Below are 14,029 nucleotides of genomic sequence, written 5' to 3'. Positions count from 1 at the left end.
TGTCTCTAAAAAATACACATTATTTCAAAGCCTTACTGGCTGTGAAATAAGTTAAGTGTATTTCAAACGGCTTGTCTGCAAAGAAAGGTGAGATATAGGGGATCACAGAAAGTCGAGGGGAAAATAGGTCAATATATACATTGCTATATGGTGAACTAAGCATTAGGCCGGCAACAATGCAGAGGACCTGACCCTTAGAAACATACAAGTAAGCTGGAATCTTCAAAAGTTCAAATCTTTATAAGTAAAAATATTTATTAAAATGAATACCCAAGTGTTTTAATTGACATCAGAAGATGAAAACAATAAACCCTGAGAACATAGAAAAAAGTTAAATAAAGATATGAGCAGAATTTAATACAACAGAAAACGTATAAAATCCAGGTGATTTAGTAAGTCCAAAGAATCTTCTTTGAAAAGATTTAAAAGACACACTTTGATTAAGGAAAACCAAAACATAAGTAAAGAATATACAGAAAGAGTCAGGACAATGTTAGAGCAGAGAATATATGAAATGCCAGTAAATTTGAACATTTCTGTCAAGTGGACCATTTCCTAGCTCCTAAAGTTTACCAAAACTGACACAAGAGGAAATCATTTAAGGTCATCATGTCTGCCCTTGGCATACTCGGAACGCCCTGGCCTCAGAATGCAGCCTCTGTGGTCCATGGTAACCTGCGGAGAGGGGGCGGGGCTGAGGGAGGTTGGAACACTGCCCTCACTGAGGGAGTGGGTGTGGCCATCTCTGCTGTGACTGAACAAAGGGCAGGGGAGCAGGGGGCCCAGGGAAGAGCCCTCAGAGCCCGGCAGGCCCAGTGGAGTGTCACAAGCATTTAGGCCCAGGCCAAAGGGCGCTTTCTTTGTCTGCACAACTGCCCAAACTCTCACCTTTCCACTCAGGCCGCCCTCTTACATGAAGTGTGTGTGGAACCTGTCGGCGCAGTACACCTCGCTGCACAGCTAAGCATAGGTCTGGGCATCGTAGCTTTCTGGCAGGTGACCGAGGCTCGCAGGCAGATGTGTCCCTGGGACACACGCGGAGAGGCTCCTGCCCGGGCCACAGGCCCCCCACTGCCCCTGCCCCAGATCGGGGGCCGCAAAGCAGCCCTGTCTGAGTCCCCTGCCTCTAGAGGGACGATTGGACCAACACTTGTAGAAAACGGGGTCCTTGTGGGCCACTCATTGGAGGGACACAAATAAATCTTTGCCGACTTTCTGCTGAAACTTACGAGCGTTCACACCTAAGCCTCTTACAAGGTCAGCTGTTTAGCTAAACATGAGCTCATGATCTAAATTTACACAATAATGAAGAAAGCAGCTACAAGGGGAGACAATCAGCCAAAACAATCAATACCAGTATTAGATTCCCAAGGCCATCCATCAGATGTAGGAATAATCGGGTGCAAGGCAGAAAATATACATAAAACTGGAACTGAAACAAGGCACGAGGATGTTTTCAAAGACTGGTAGGATCTCTAAAACATTTTTAAAGGACATGTCATTGATAAAGCTAAATACACAAAGGTTGTGTAATACAACAGATTAATCATTGAGAAGAGTGAAATTATGCTGTTTTGAAAACTATGGCAGGTCAGATTTTCTGCCTAATTATATAAGAAGATTTCTCTAAAAAATAAACATTATTTCAAAGCCTTATTGGCTGTGAAATAAGTTAAGGGTATTTCAAATGGCTTGTCTGCAGAGAAAGGTGAGATGTAGTGGATCACAGAAAGTCGAGGGGAAAATAGGTCAGTATATACATTGCTATATGGTGAACTAAGCCTTAGGCCGGCAACAGTGGAGAGGACCTGACCCTTAGAAAAGTACAAGTAAGCTGGAATCTTCAAATGTTTAAATCTTTATAAGTAAAAAGATTTATTAAAATGAATAACCAAGTGTTTTAATTGACATCAGAAGATGAAAACAATAAACCCTGAGAACATAGAAAAAAGTTAAATAAAGATATGAGCAGAAGTTAATACAACAGAAAACGTATAAAATTCAGATGATTTAGTAAGTCCAAAGAATCTTCTTTGAAAAGATTTAAAAGACACACTTTGATTAAGGAAAACCAAAACATAAGTAAAGAATATACAGAAAGAGTCAGGACAATGTTAGAGCAGAGAATATATGAAATGCCAGTAAATTTGAACATTTCTGGAAAGTGGACCATTTCCTAGCTCTTAAAGTTTACCAAAACTGACACAAGAGGAAATCATTTAAGGTCATCATGTCTGCCCTTGGCATTCTCGGAACGCCCTGGCCTCAGAATGCAGCCTCTGTAGTCCATGGTAAACTGCGGAGAGGGGGCGGGGCTGAGGGAGGTTGGAACACTGCCCTCACTGAGGGAGTGGGTGTGGCCATCTCTGCTGTGACTGAACAAAGGGCAGGGGAGCAGGGGGCCCAGGGCAGGGCCCTCAGAGCCCGGCAGGCCCAGTGGAGTGTCACAAGCATTTAGGCCCAGGCCAAAGGGCGCTTTCTTTGTCTGCACAGCTGCCCAAACTCTCACCTTTCCACTCAGGCCGCCCTCTTACTTGAAGTGTGTGTGGAACCTGTCTGCGCAGTACACCTCGCTGCACAGCTAAGCATAGGTCTGGGCATCATAGCTTCCTGCCAGGTGACCGAGGCTCGCAGGCAGATGGGTCCCTGGGACACACGCGGAGAGGCTCCTGCCCGGGCCACAGGCCGCCCACTTCCCCTGCCCCAGATCGGGGGCCGCAAAGCAGCCCTGTCTGAGTCCCCTGCCTCTAGAGGGAGTATTGGACCAACACTTGTAGAAAACGGGGTCCTTGCGGGCCACTCATTGGAGGGACACAAATAAATCTTTGCCGACTTTCTGCTGAAACTTACGAGCGTTCACACCTAAGCCTCTTACAAGGTCAGCTGTTTAGCTAAACATGAGCTCATGATCTAAATTTACACAATAATGAAGAAAGCAGCTATAAGGGGAAACAATCAGCCAAAACAATCCATACCAGAATTAGATTCCCAAGGCCATCCATCAGATGTAGGAATAATCGGGTGCAAGGCAGAAAATATATATAAAACTGGAACTGAAACAAGGCACGAGGATGTTTTCAAAGATTGGTAGGATCTCTAAAACATTTTTAAAGATCATGTCATTGATAAAGCTAAATACACAAAGGTTGTGTAATACAACAGATTAATCATTGAGAAGAGTGAAATTATGCTGTTTTGAAAACTATGGCAGGTCAGATTTTCTGCCTAATTATATAAGAAGATTTCTCTAAAAAATACACATTATTTCAAAGCCTTATTGGCTGTGAAATAAGTTAAGGGTATTTCAAATGGCTTGTCTGCAAAGAAAGGTGAGATGTAGGGGATCACAGAAAGTCGAGGGGAAAATAGGTCAATATATACATTGCTATATGGTGAACTAAGCCTTAGGCCGGCAACAATGGAGAGGACCTGACCCTTAGAAACGTACAAGTAAGCTGGAATCTTCAAAAGTTCAAATCTTTATAAGTAAAAAGATTTATTAAAATGAATAACCAAGTGTTTTAATTGACATCAGAAGATGAAAACAATAAACCCTGAGAACATAGAAAAAAGTTAAATAAAGATATGAGCAGAATTTAATACAACAGAAAACGTATAAAATCCAGGTGATTTAGTAAGTCCAAAGAATCTTCTTTGAAAAGATTTAAAAGACACACTTTGATTAAGGAAAACCAAAACATAAGTAAAGAATATACAGAAAGAGTCAGGACAATGTTAGAGCAGAGAATATATGAAATGCCAGTAAATTTGAACATTTCTGGAAAGTGGACCATTTCCTAGCTCCTAAAGTTTACCAAAACTGACACAAGAGGAAATCATTTAAGGTCATCATGTCTGCCCTTGGCATTCTCGGAACGCCCTGGCCTCAGAATGCAGCCTCTGTCGTCCATGGTAACCTGCGGAGAGGGGGCGGGGCTGAGGGAGGTTGGAACACTGCCCTCACTGAGGGAGTGGGTGTGGCCATCTCTGCTGTGACTGAACAAAGGGCAGGGGAGCAGGGGGCCCAGGGCAGGGCCCTCAGAGCCCGGCAGGCCCAGTGGAGTGTCACAAGCATTTAGGCCCAGGCCAAAGGGCGCTTTCTTTGTCTGCACAGCTGCCCAAACTCTCACCTTTCCACTCAGGCCGCCCTCTTACTTGAAGTGTGTGTGGAACCTGTCCGCGCAGTACACCTCGCTGCACAGCTAAGCATAGGTCTGGGCATCGTAGCTTCCTGCCAGGTGACCGAGGCTCGCAGGCAGATGGGTCCCTGGGACACACGCGGAGAGGCTCCTGCCCGGGCCACAGGCCGCCCACTGCCCCTGCCCCAGATCGGGGGCCGCAAAGCATCCCTGTCTGAGTCCCCTGCCTCTAGAGGGAGTATTGGCCAACACTTGTAGAAAACGGTGTCCTTGTGGGCCACTCATTGGAGGGACACAAATAAATCTTTGCCGACTTTCTGCTGAAACTTACGAGCATTCACAACTAAGCCTCATACAAGGTCAGCTATTTAGCTAAACATGAGCTCTTGATCTAAATTTACACAATAATGAAGAAAGGAGCTACAAGGGGAGACAATCAGCCAAAACAATCAATACCAGTATTAGATTCGAAGGCCATCCATCAGATGTAGGAATAATCAGGTGCAAGGCAGAAAATATACATAAAACTGGAACTGAAACAAGGCACAAGGATGTTTTCAAAGACTGGTAGGATCTCTAAAACATTTTTAAAGGACATGTCATTGATAAAGCTAAATACACAAAGGTTGTGTAATACAACAGTTTAATCATTGAGAAGTGTGAAATTATGCTGTTTTGAAAACTATGGCAGGTCAGATTTTCTGCCTAATTATATAAGAAGATGTCTCTAAAAAATACACATTATTTCAAAGCCTTATTGGCTGTGAAATAAGTTAAGTGTATTTCAAATGGCTTGTCTGCAAAGAAAGGTGAGATGTAGGGGATCACAGAAAGTCTAGGGGAAAATAGGTCAATATATACATTGCTATATGGTGAACTAAGCATTAGGCCGGCAACAATGGAGAGGACCTGACCCTTAGAAACATACAAGTAAGCTGGAATCTTCAAAAGTTCAAATCTTTATAAGTAAAAAGATTTATTAAAATGAATAACCAAGTGTTTTAATTGACATCAGAAGATGAAAACAATAAACCCTGATAACATAGAAAAAAGTTAAATAAAGATATGAGCAGAATTTAATACAACAGAAAACGTATAAAATCCAGGTGATTTAGTAAGTCCAAAGAATCTTCTTTGAAAAGATTTAAAAGACACACTTTGATTAAGGAAAACAAAAACATAAGTAAAGAATATACAGAAAGAGTCAGGACAATGTTAGAGCAGAGAATATATGAAATGCCAGTAAATTTGAACATTTCTGTCAAGTGGACCATTTCCTAGCTCCTAAAGTTTACCAAAACTGACACAAGAGGAAATCATTTAAGGTCATCATGTCTGCCCTTGGCATTCTCGGAACGCCCTGGCCTCAGAATGCAGCCTCTGTAGTCCATGGTAACCTGCGGAGAGGGGGCGGGGCTGAGGGAGGTTGGAACACTGCCCTCACTGAGGGAGTGGGTGTGGCCATCTCTGCTGTGACTGAACAAAGGGCAGGGGAGCAGGGGGCCCAGGGCAGGGCCCTCAGAGCCCGGCAGGCCCAGTGGAGTGTCACAAGCATTTAGGCCCAGGACAAAGGGCACTTTCTTTGTCTGCACAGCTGCCCAAACCCTCACCTTTCCACTCAGGCCGCCCTCTTACTTGAAGTGTGTGTGGAACCTGTCCACGCAGTACACCTCGCTGCACAGCTAAGCATAGGTCTGGGCATCGTAGCTTCCTTCCAGGTGACCGAGGCTCGCAGGCAGATGGGTCCCTGGGACACACGCGGAGAGGCTCCTGCCCGGGCCACAGGCCGCGCACTGCCCCTGCCCCAGATCGGGGGCTGCAAAGCAGCCCTGTCTGAGTCCCCTGCCTCTAGAGGGATTATTGGACCAACACTTGTAGAAAACGGGGTTCTTGCGGGCCACTCATTGGAGGGACACAAATAAATCTTTGCCGACTTTCTGCTGAAACTTACCAGCATTCACAACTAAGCCTCTTACAAGGTCAGCTGTTTAGCTAAACATGAGCTCATGATCTAAATTTACACAATAATGAAGAAAGCAGCTACAAGGGGAGACAATCAGCCAAAACAATCAATACCAGTATTAGATTCCCAAGGCCATCCATCAGATGTAGGAATAATCGGGTGCAAGGCAGAAAATATACATAAAACTGGAACTGAAACAAGGCACGAGGATGTTTTCAAAGACTGGTAGGATCTCTAAAACATTTTTAAAGGACATGTCATTGATAAAGCTAAATACACAAAGGTTGTGTAATACAACAGTTTAATCATTGAGAAGAGTGAAATTATGCTGTTTTGAAAACTATGGCAGGTCAGATTTTCTGCCTAATTATATAAGAAGATTTCTCTAAAAAATACACATTATTTCAAAGCCTTATTGGCTGTGAAATAAGTTAAGTGTATTTCAAATGGCTTGTCTGCAAACAAAGGTGAGATGTAGTGGATCACAGAAAGTCGAGGGGAAAATAGGTCAATATATACATTGCTATATGGTGAACTAAGCCTTAGGCCGGCAACAGTGGAGAGGACCTGACCCTTAGAAACGTACAAGTAAGCTGGAATCTTCAAAAGTTCAAATCTTTATAAGTAAAAAGATTTATTAAATTGAATAACCAAGTGTTTTAATTGACATCAGAAGATGAAAACAATAAACCCTGATAACATAGAAAAAAGTTAAATAAAGATATAAGCAGAACTTAATACAACAGAAAACGTATAAAATTCAGGTGATTTAGTAAGTCCAAAGAATCTTCTTTGAAAAGATTTAAAAGACACACTTTGATTAAGGAAAACCAAAACATAAGTAAAGAATATACAGAAAGAGTCAGGACAATGTTAGAGCAGAGAATATATGAAATGCCAGTAAATTTGAACATTTCTGTCAAGTGGACCATTTCCTAGCTCCTAAAGTTTACCAAAACTGACACAAGAGGAAATCATTTAAGGTCATCATGCCTGCCCTTGGCATTCTCGGAACGCCCTGGCCTCAGAATGCAGCCTCTGTAGTCCATGGTAACCTGCGGAGAGGGGGCGGGGCTGAGGGAGGTTGGAACACTGCCCTCACTGAGGGAGTGGGTGTGGCCATCTCTGCTGTGACTGAACAAAGGGCAGGGGAGCAGGGGGCCCAGGGCAGGGCCCTCAGAGCCCGGCAGGCCCAGTGGAGTGTCACAAGCATTTAGGCCCAGGACAAAGGGCACTTTCTTTGTCTGCACAGCTGCCCAAACCCTCACCTTTCCACTCAGGCCGCCCTCTTACTTGAAGTGTGTGTGGAACCTGTCCACGCAGTACACCTCGCTGCACAGCTAAGCATAGGTCTGGGCATCGTAGCTTCCTTCCAGGTGACCGAGGCTCGCAGGCAGATGGGTCCCTGGGACACACGCGGAGAGGCTCCTGCCCGGGCCACAGGCCGCCCACTGCCCCTGCCCCAGATCGGGGGCTGCAAAGCAGCCCTGTCTGAGTCCCCTGCCTCTAGAGGGATTATTGGACCAACACTTGTAGAAAACGGGGTTCTTGCGGGCCACTCATTGGAGGGACACAAATAAATCTTTGCCGACTTTCTGCTGAAACTTACCAGCATTCACAACTAAGCCTCTTACAAGGTCAGCTGTTTAGCTAAACATGAGCTCATGATCTAAATTTACACAATAATGAAGAAAGCAGCTACAAGGGGAGACAATCAGCCAAAACAATCAATACCAGTATTAGATTCCCAAGGCCATCCATCAGATGTAGGAATAATCGGGTGCAAGGCAGAAAATATACATAAAACTGGAACTGAAACAAGGCACGAGGATGTTTTCAAAGACTGGTAGGATCTCTAAAACATTTTTAAAGGACATGTCATTGATAAAGCTAAATACACAAAGGTTGTGTAATACAACAGTTTAATCATTGAGAAGAGTGAAATTATGCTGTTTTGAAAACTATGGCAGGTCAGATTTTCTGCCTAATTATATAAGAAGATTTCTCTAAAAAATACACATTATTTCAAAGCCTTATTGGCTGTGAAATAAGTTAAGTGTATTTCAAATGGCTTGTCTGCAAACAAAGGTGAGATGTAGTGGATCACAGAAAGTCGAGGGGAAAATAGGTCAATATATACATTGCTATATGGTGAACTAAGCCTTAGGCCGGCAACAGTGGAGAGGACCTGACCCTTAGAAACGTACAAGTAAGCTGGAATCTTCAAAAGTTCAAATCTTTATAAGTAAAAAGATTTATTAAATTGAATAACCAAGTGTTTTAATTGACATCAGAAGATGAAAACAATAAACCCTGATAACATAGAAAAAAGTTAAATAAAGATATAAGCAGAACTTAATACAACAGAAAACGTATAAAATTCAGGTGATTTAGTAAGTCCAAAGAATCTTCTTTGAAAAGATTTAAAAGACACACTTTGATTAAGGAAAACCAAAACATAAGTAAAGAATATACAGAAAGAGTCAGGACAATGTTAGAGCAGAGAATATATGAAATGCCAGTAAATTTGAACATTTCTGTCAAGTGGACCATTTCCTAGCTCCTAAAGTTTACCAAAACTGACACAAGAGGAAATCATTTAAGGTCATCATGCCTGCCCTTGGCATTCTCGGAACGCCCTGGCCTCAGAATGCAGCCTCTGTAGTCCATGGTAACCTGCGGAGAGGGGGCGGGGCTGAGGGAGGTTGGAACACTGCCCTCACTGAGGGAGTGGGTGTGGCCATCTCTGCTGTGACTGAACAAAGGGCAGGGGAGCAGGGGGCCCAGGGCAGGGCCCTCAGAGCCCGGCAGGCCCAGTGGAGTGTCACAAGCATTTAGGCCCAGGCCAAAGGGCGCTTTCTTTGTCTGCACAGCTGCCCAAACCCTCACCTTTCCACTCAGGCTGCCCTCTTACTTGAAGTGTGTGTGGAACCTGTCCGCGCAGTACACCTCGCTGCACAGCTAACCATAGGTCAGGGCATTGTGGCCTCCTGCCAGGTGACTGAGGCTCACAGGCAGATGGGTCCCTGGGAGACACGCAGAGAGGCTCCTGCCTGGGCCACAGGCCGCCCACTGCCCCTGCCCCAGATCGGGGGCCGCAAAGCAGCCCTGTCTGAATCCCCTGCCTCTAGAGGGAGTATTGGACCAACAGTTGTAGAAAACGGGGTACTTGCGGGCCACTCATTCGAGCGACACAAATAAATCTTTGCCAACTTTCTGCTGAAACTTACGAGCATTCACAACTAAGCCTCTTACAAGGTCAGCTATTTAGCTAAACATGAGCTCATGATCTAAATTTACACAATAATGAAGAAAGCAGCTACAAGGGGAGACAATCAGCCAAAACAATCAATACCAGAATTAGATTCCCAAGGCCATCCATCAGATGTAGGAATAATCGGGTGCAAGGCAGAAAATATACATAAAACTGGAACTGAAACAAGGCACGAGGATGTCTTCAAAGACTGGTAGGATCTCTAAAACATTTTTAAAGGACATGTCATTGATAAAGGTAAATACACAAAGGTTGTGTAATACAACAGATTAATCATTGAGAAGAGTGAAATTATGCTGTTTGGAAAACTATGGCAGGTCAGATTTTCTGCCTAATTATATAAGAAGATTTCTCTAAAAAATAAACATTATTTCAAAGCCTTATTGGCTGTGAAATAAGTTAAGGGTATTTCAAATGGCTTGTCTGCAAAGAAAGGTGAGATGTAGTGGATCACAGAAAGTCGAGGGGAAAATAGGTCAGTATATACATTGCTATATGGTGAACTAAGCCTTAGGCCGGCAACAGTGGAGAGGACCTGACCCTTAGAAACGTACAAGTAAGCTGGAATCTTCAAAAGTTCAAATCATTATAAGTAAAAAGATTTATTAAAATGAATAACCAAGTGTTTTAATTGACATCAGAAGACGAAAACAATAAAACATGAGAACATAGAATAAAGTTAAATAAAGATATGAGCAGAAGTTAATACAACAGAAAACGTATAAAATTCAGATGATTTAGTAAGTCCAAAGAATCTTCTTTGAAAAGATTTAAAAGACACACTTTGATTAAGGAAAACAAAAACATAAGTAAAGAATATACAGAAAGAGTCAGGACAATGTTAGAGCAGAGAATATATGAAATGCCAGTAAATTTGAACATTTCTGGAAAGTGGACCATTTCCTAGCTCCTAAAGTTTACCAAAACTGACACAAGAGGAAATCATTTAAGGTCATCATGTCTGCCCTTGGCATTCTCGGAACGCCCTGGCCTCAGAATGCAGCCTCTGTCGTCCATGGTAACCTGCGGAGAGGGGGCGGGGCTGAGGGAGGTTGGAACACTGCCCTCACTGAGGGAGTGGGTGTGGCCATCTCTGCTGTGACTGAACAAAGGGCAGGGGAGCAGGGGGCCCAGGCCAGGGCCCTCAGAGCCCGGCAGGCCCAGTGGAGTGTCACAAGCATTTAGGCCCAGGCCAATGGGCGCTTTCTTTGTCTGCACAGCTGCCCAAACTCTCACATTTCCACTCAGGCCACCCTCTTACTTGAAGTGTGTGTGGAACCTGTCTGCGCAGTACACCTCGCTGCACAGCTAAGCATAGGTCTGGGCATCATAGCTTCCTGCCAGGTGACCGAGGCTCGCAGGCAGATGGGTCCCTGGGACACACGCGGAGAGGCTCCTTCCCGGGCCACAGGCCGCCCACTTCCCCTGCCCCAGATCGGGGGCCGCAAAGCAGCCCTGTCTGAGTCCCCTGCCTCTAGAGGGAGTATTGGACCAACACTTGTAGAAAACGGGGTCCTTGCGGGCCACTCATTGGAGGGACACAAAGAAATCTTTGCCGACTTTCTGCTGAAACTTACGAGCGTTCACACCTAAGCCTCTTACAAGATCAGCTGTTTAGCTAAACATGAGCTCATGATCTAAATTTACACAATATTGAAGAAAGCAGCTACAAGGGTAGACAATCAGCCAAAACAATCAATACCAGTATTAGATTCCCAAGGCCATCCATCAGATGTAGGAATAATCGGGTGCAAGGCAGAAAATATATATCAAACTGGAAATGAAACAAGGCACAAGGATGTTTTCAAAGACTGGTAGGATCTCTAAAACATTTTTAAAGGACATGTCATTGATAAAGCTAAATACACAAAGGTTGTGTAATACAACAGATTAATCATTGAGAAGAGTGAAATTATGCTGTTTTGAAAACTATGGCAGGTCAGATTTTCTGCCTAATTATATAAGAAGATTTCTCTAAAAAATACACATTATTTCAAAGACTTTTTGGCTGTGAAATAAGTTAAGGGTATTTCAAATGGCTTGTCTGCAAAGAAAGGTGAGATGTAGGGGATCACAGAAAGTCGAGGGGAAAATAGGTCAATATATACATTGCTATATGGTGAACTAAGCCTTAGGCCGGCAACAATGGAGAGGACCTGACCCTTAGAAACGTACAAGTAAGCTGGAATCTTCAAAAGTTCAAATCTTTATAAGTAAAAAGATTTATTAAAATGAATAACCAAGTGTTTTAATTGACATCAGAAGATGAAAACAATAAACCCTGAGAACATAGAAAAAAGTTAAATAAAGATATGAGCAGAATTTAATACAACAGAAAACGTATAAAATCCAGGTGATTTAGTAAGTCCAAAGAATCTTCTTTGAAAAGATTTAAAAGACACACTTTGATTAAGGAAAACCAAAACATAAGTAAAGAATATACAGAAAGAGTCAGGACAATGTTAGAGCAGAGAATATATGAAATGCCAGTAAATTTGAACATTTCTGTCAAGTGGACCATTTCCTAGCTCCTAAAGTTTACCAAAACTGACACAAGAGGAAATCATTTAAGGTCATCATGTCTGCCCTTGGCATTCTCGGAACGCCCTGGCCTCAGAATGCAGCCTCTGTCGTCCATGGTAACCTGCGGAGAGGGGGCGGGGCTGAGGGAGGTTGGAACACTGCCCTTACTGAGGGAGTGGGTGTGGCCATCTCTGCTGTGACTGAACAAAGGGCAGGGGAGCAGGGGGCCCAGGGCAGGGCCCTCAGAGCCCGGCAGGCCCAGTGGAGTGTCACAAGCATTTAGGCCCAGGCCAAAGGGCGCTTTCTTTGTCTGCACAGCTGCCCAAACTCTCACCTTTCCACTCAGGCCGCCCTCTTACTTGAAGTGTGTGTGGAACCTGTCCGCGCAGTACACCTCGCTGCACAGCTAAGCATAGGTCTGGGCATCGTAGCTTCCTGCCAGGTGACCGAGGCTCGCAGGCAGATGGGTCCCTGGGACACACGCGGAGAGGCTCCTGCCCGGGCCACAGGCCGCCCACTGCCCCTGCCCCAGATCGGGGGCCGCAAAGCAGCCCTGTCTGAGTCCCCTGCCTCTAGAGGGAGTATTGGCCAACACTTGTAGAAAACGGGGTCCTTGCGGGCCACTCATTGGAGGGACACAAATAAATCTTTGCCGACTTTCTGCTGAAACTTACGAGCATTCACAACTAAGCCTCTTACAAGGTCAGCTATTTAGCTAAACATGAGCTCTTGATCTAAATTTACACAATAATGAAGAAAGGAGCTACAAGGGGAGACAATCAGCCAAAACAATCAATACCAGTATTAGATTTGAAGGCCATCCATCAGATGTAGGAATAATCAGGTGCAAGGCAGAAAATATACATAAAACTGGAACTGAAACAAGGCACAAGGATGTTTTCAAAGACTGGTAGGATCTCTAAAACATTTTTAAAGGACATGTCATTGATAAAGCTAAATACACAAAGGTTGTGTAATACAACAGTTTAATCATTGAGAAGTGTGAAATTATGCTGTTTTGAAAACTATGGCAGGTCAGATTTTCTGCCTAATTATATAAGAAGATGTCTCTAAAAAATACACATTATTTCAAAGCCTTATTGGCTGTGAAATAAGTTAAGTGTATTTCAAATGGCTTGTCTGCAAAGAAAGGTGAGATGTAGGGGATCACAGAAAGTCTAGGGGAAAATAGGTCAATATATACATTGCTATATGGTGAACTAAGCATTAGGCCGGCAACAATGGAGAGGACCTGACCCTTAGAAACATACAAGTAAGCTGGAATCTTCAAAAGTTCAAATCTTTATAAGTAAAAAGATTTATTAAAATGAATAACCAAGTGTTTTAATTGACATCAGAAGATGAAAACAATAAACCCTGATAACATAGAAAAAAGTTAAATAAAGATATGAGCAGAATTTAATACAACAGAAAACGTATAAAATCCAGGTGATTTAGTAAGTCCAAAGAATCTTCTTTGAAAAGATTTAAAAGACACACTTTGATTAAGGAAAACAAAAACATAAGTAAAGAATATACAGAAAGAGTCAGGACAATGTTAGAGCAGAGAATATATGAAATGCCAGTAAATTTGAACATTTCTGTCAAGTGGACCATTTCCTAGCTCCTAAAGTTTAGCAACACTGACACAAGAGGAAATCATTTAAGGTCATCATGTCTGCCCTTGGCATTCTCGGAACGCCCTGGCCTCAGAATGCAGCCTCTGTAGTCCATGGTAACCTGCGGAGAGGGGGCGGGGCTGAGGGAGGTTGGAACACTGCCCTCACTGAGGGAGTGGGTGTGGCCATCTCTGCTGTGACTGAACAAAGGGCAGGGGAGCAGGGGGCCCAGGGCAGGGCCCTCAGAGCCCGGCAGGCCCAGTGGAGTGTCACAAGCATTTAGGCCCAGGACAAAGGGCACTTTCTTTGTCTGCACAGCTGCCCAAACCCTCACCTTTCCACTCAGGCCGCCCTCTTACTTGAAGTGTGTGTGGAACCTGTCCACGCAGTACACCTCGCTGCACAGCTAAGCATAGGTCTGGGCATCGTAGCTTCCTTCCAGGTGACCGAGGCTCGCAGGCAGATGGGTCCCTGGGACACACGCGGAGAGGCTCCTGCCCGGGCCACAGGC

Source organism: Mesoplodon mirus (assembly GCF_964341445.2).
Source record: "Mesoplodon mirus genome assembly, chromosome: 1".
NCBI lineage: Eukaryota > Metazoa > Chordata > Mammalia > Artiodactyla > Ziphiidae > Mesoplodon > Mesoplodon mirus.
Note: the sequence above shows the minus strand (reverse complement) of the source record.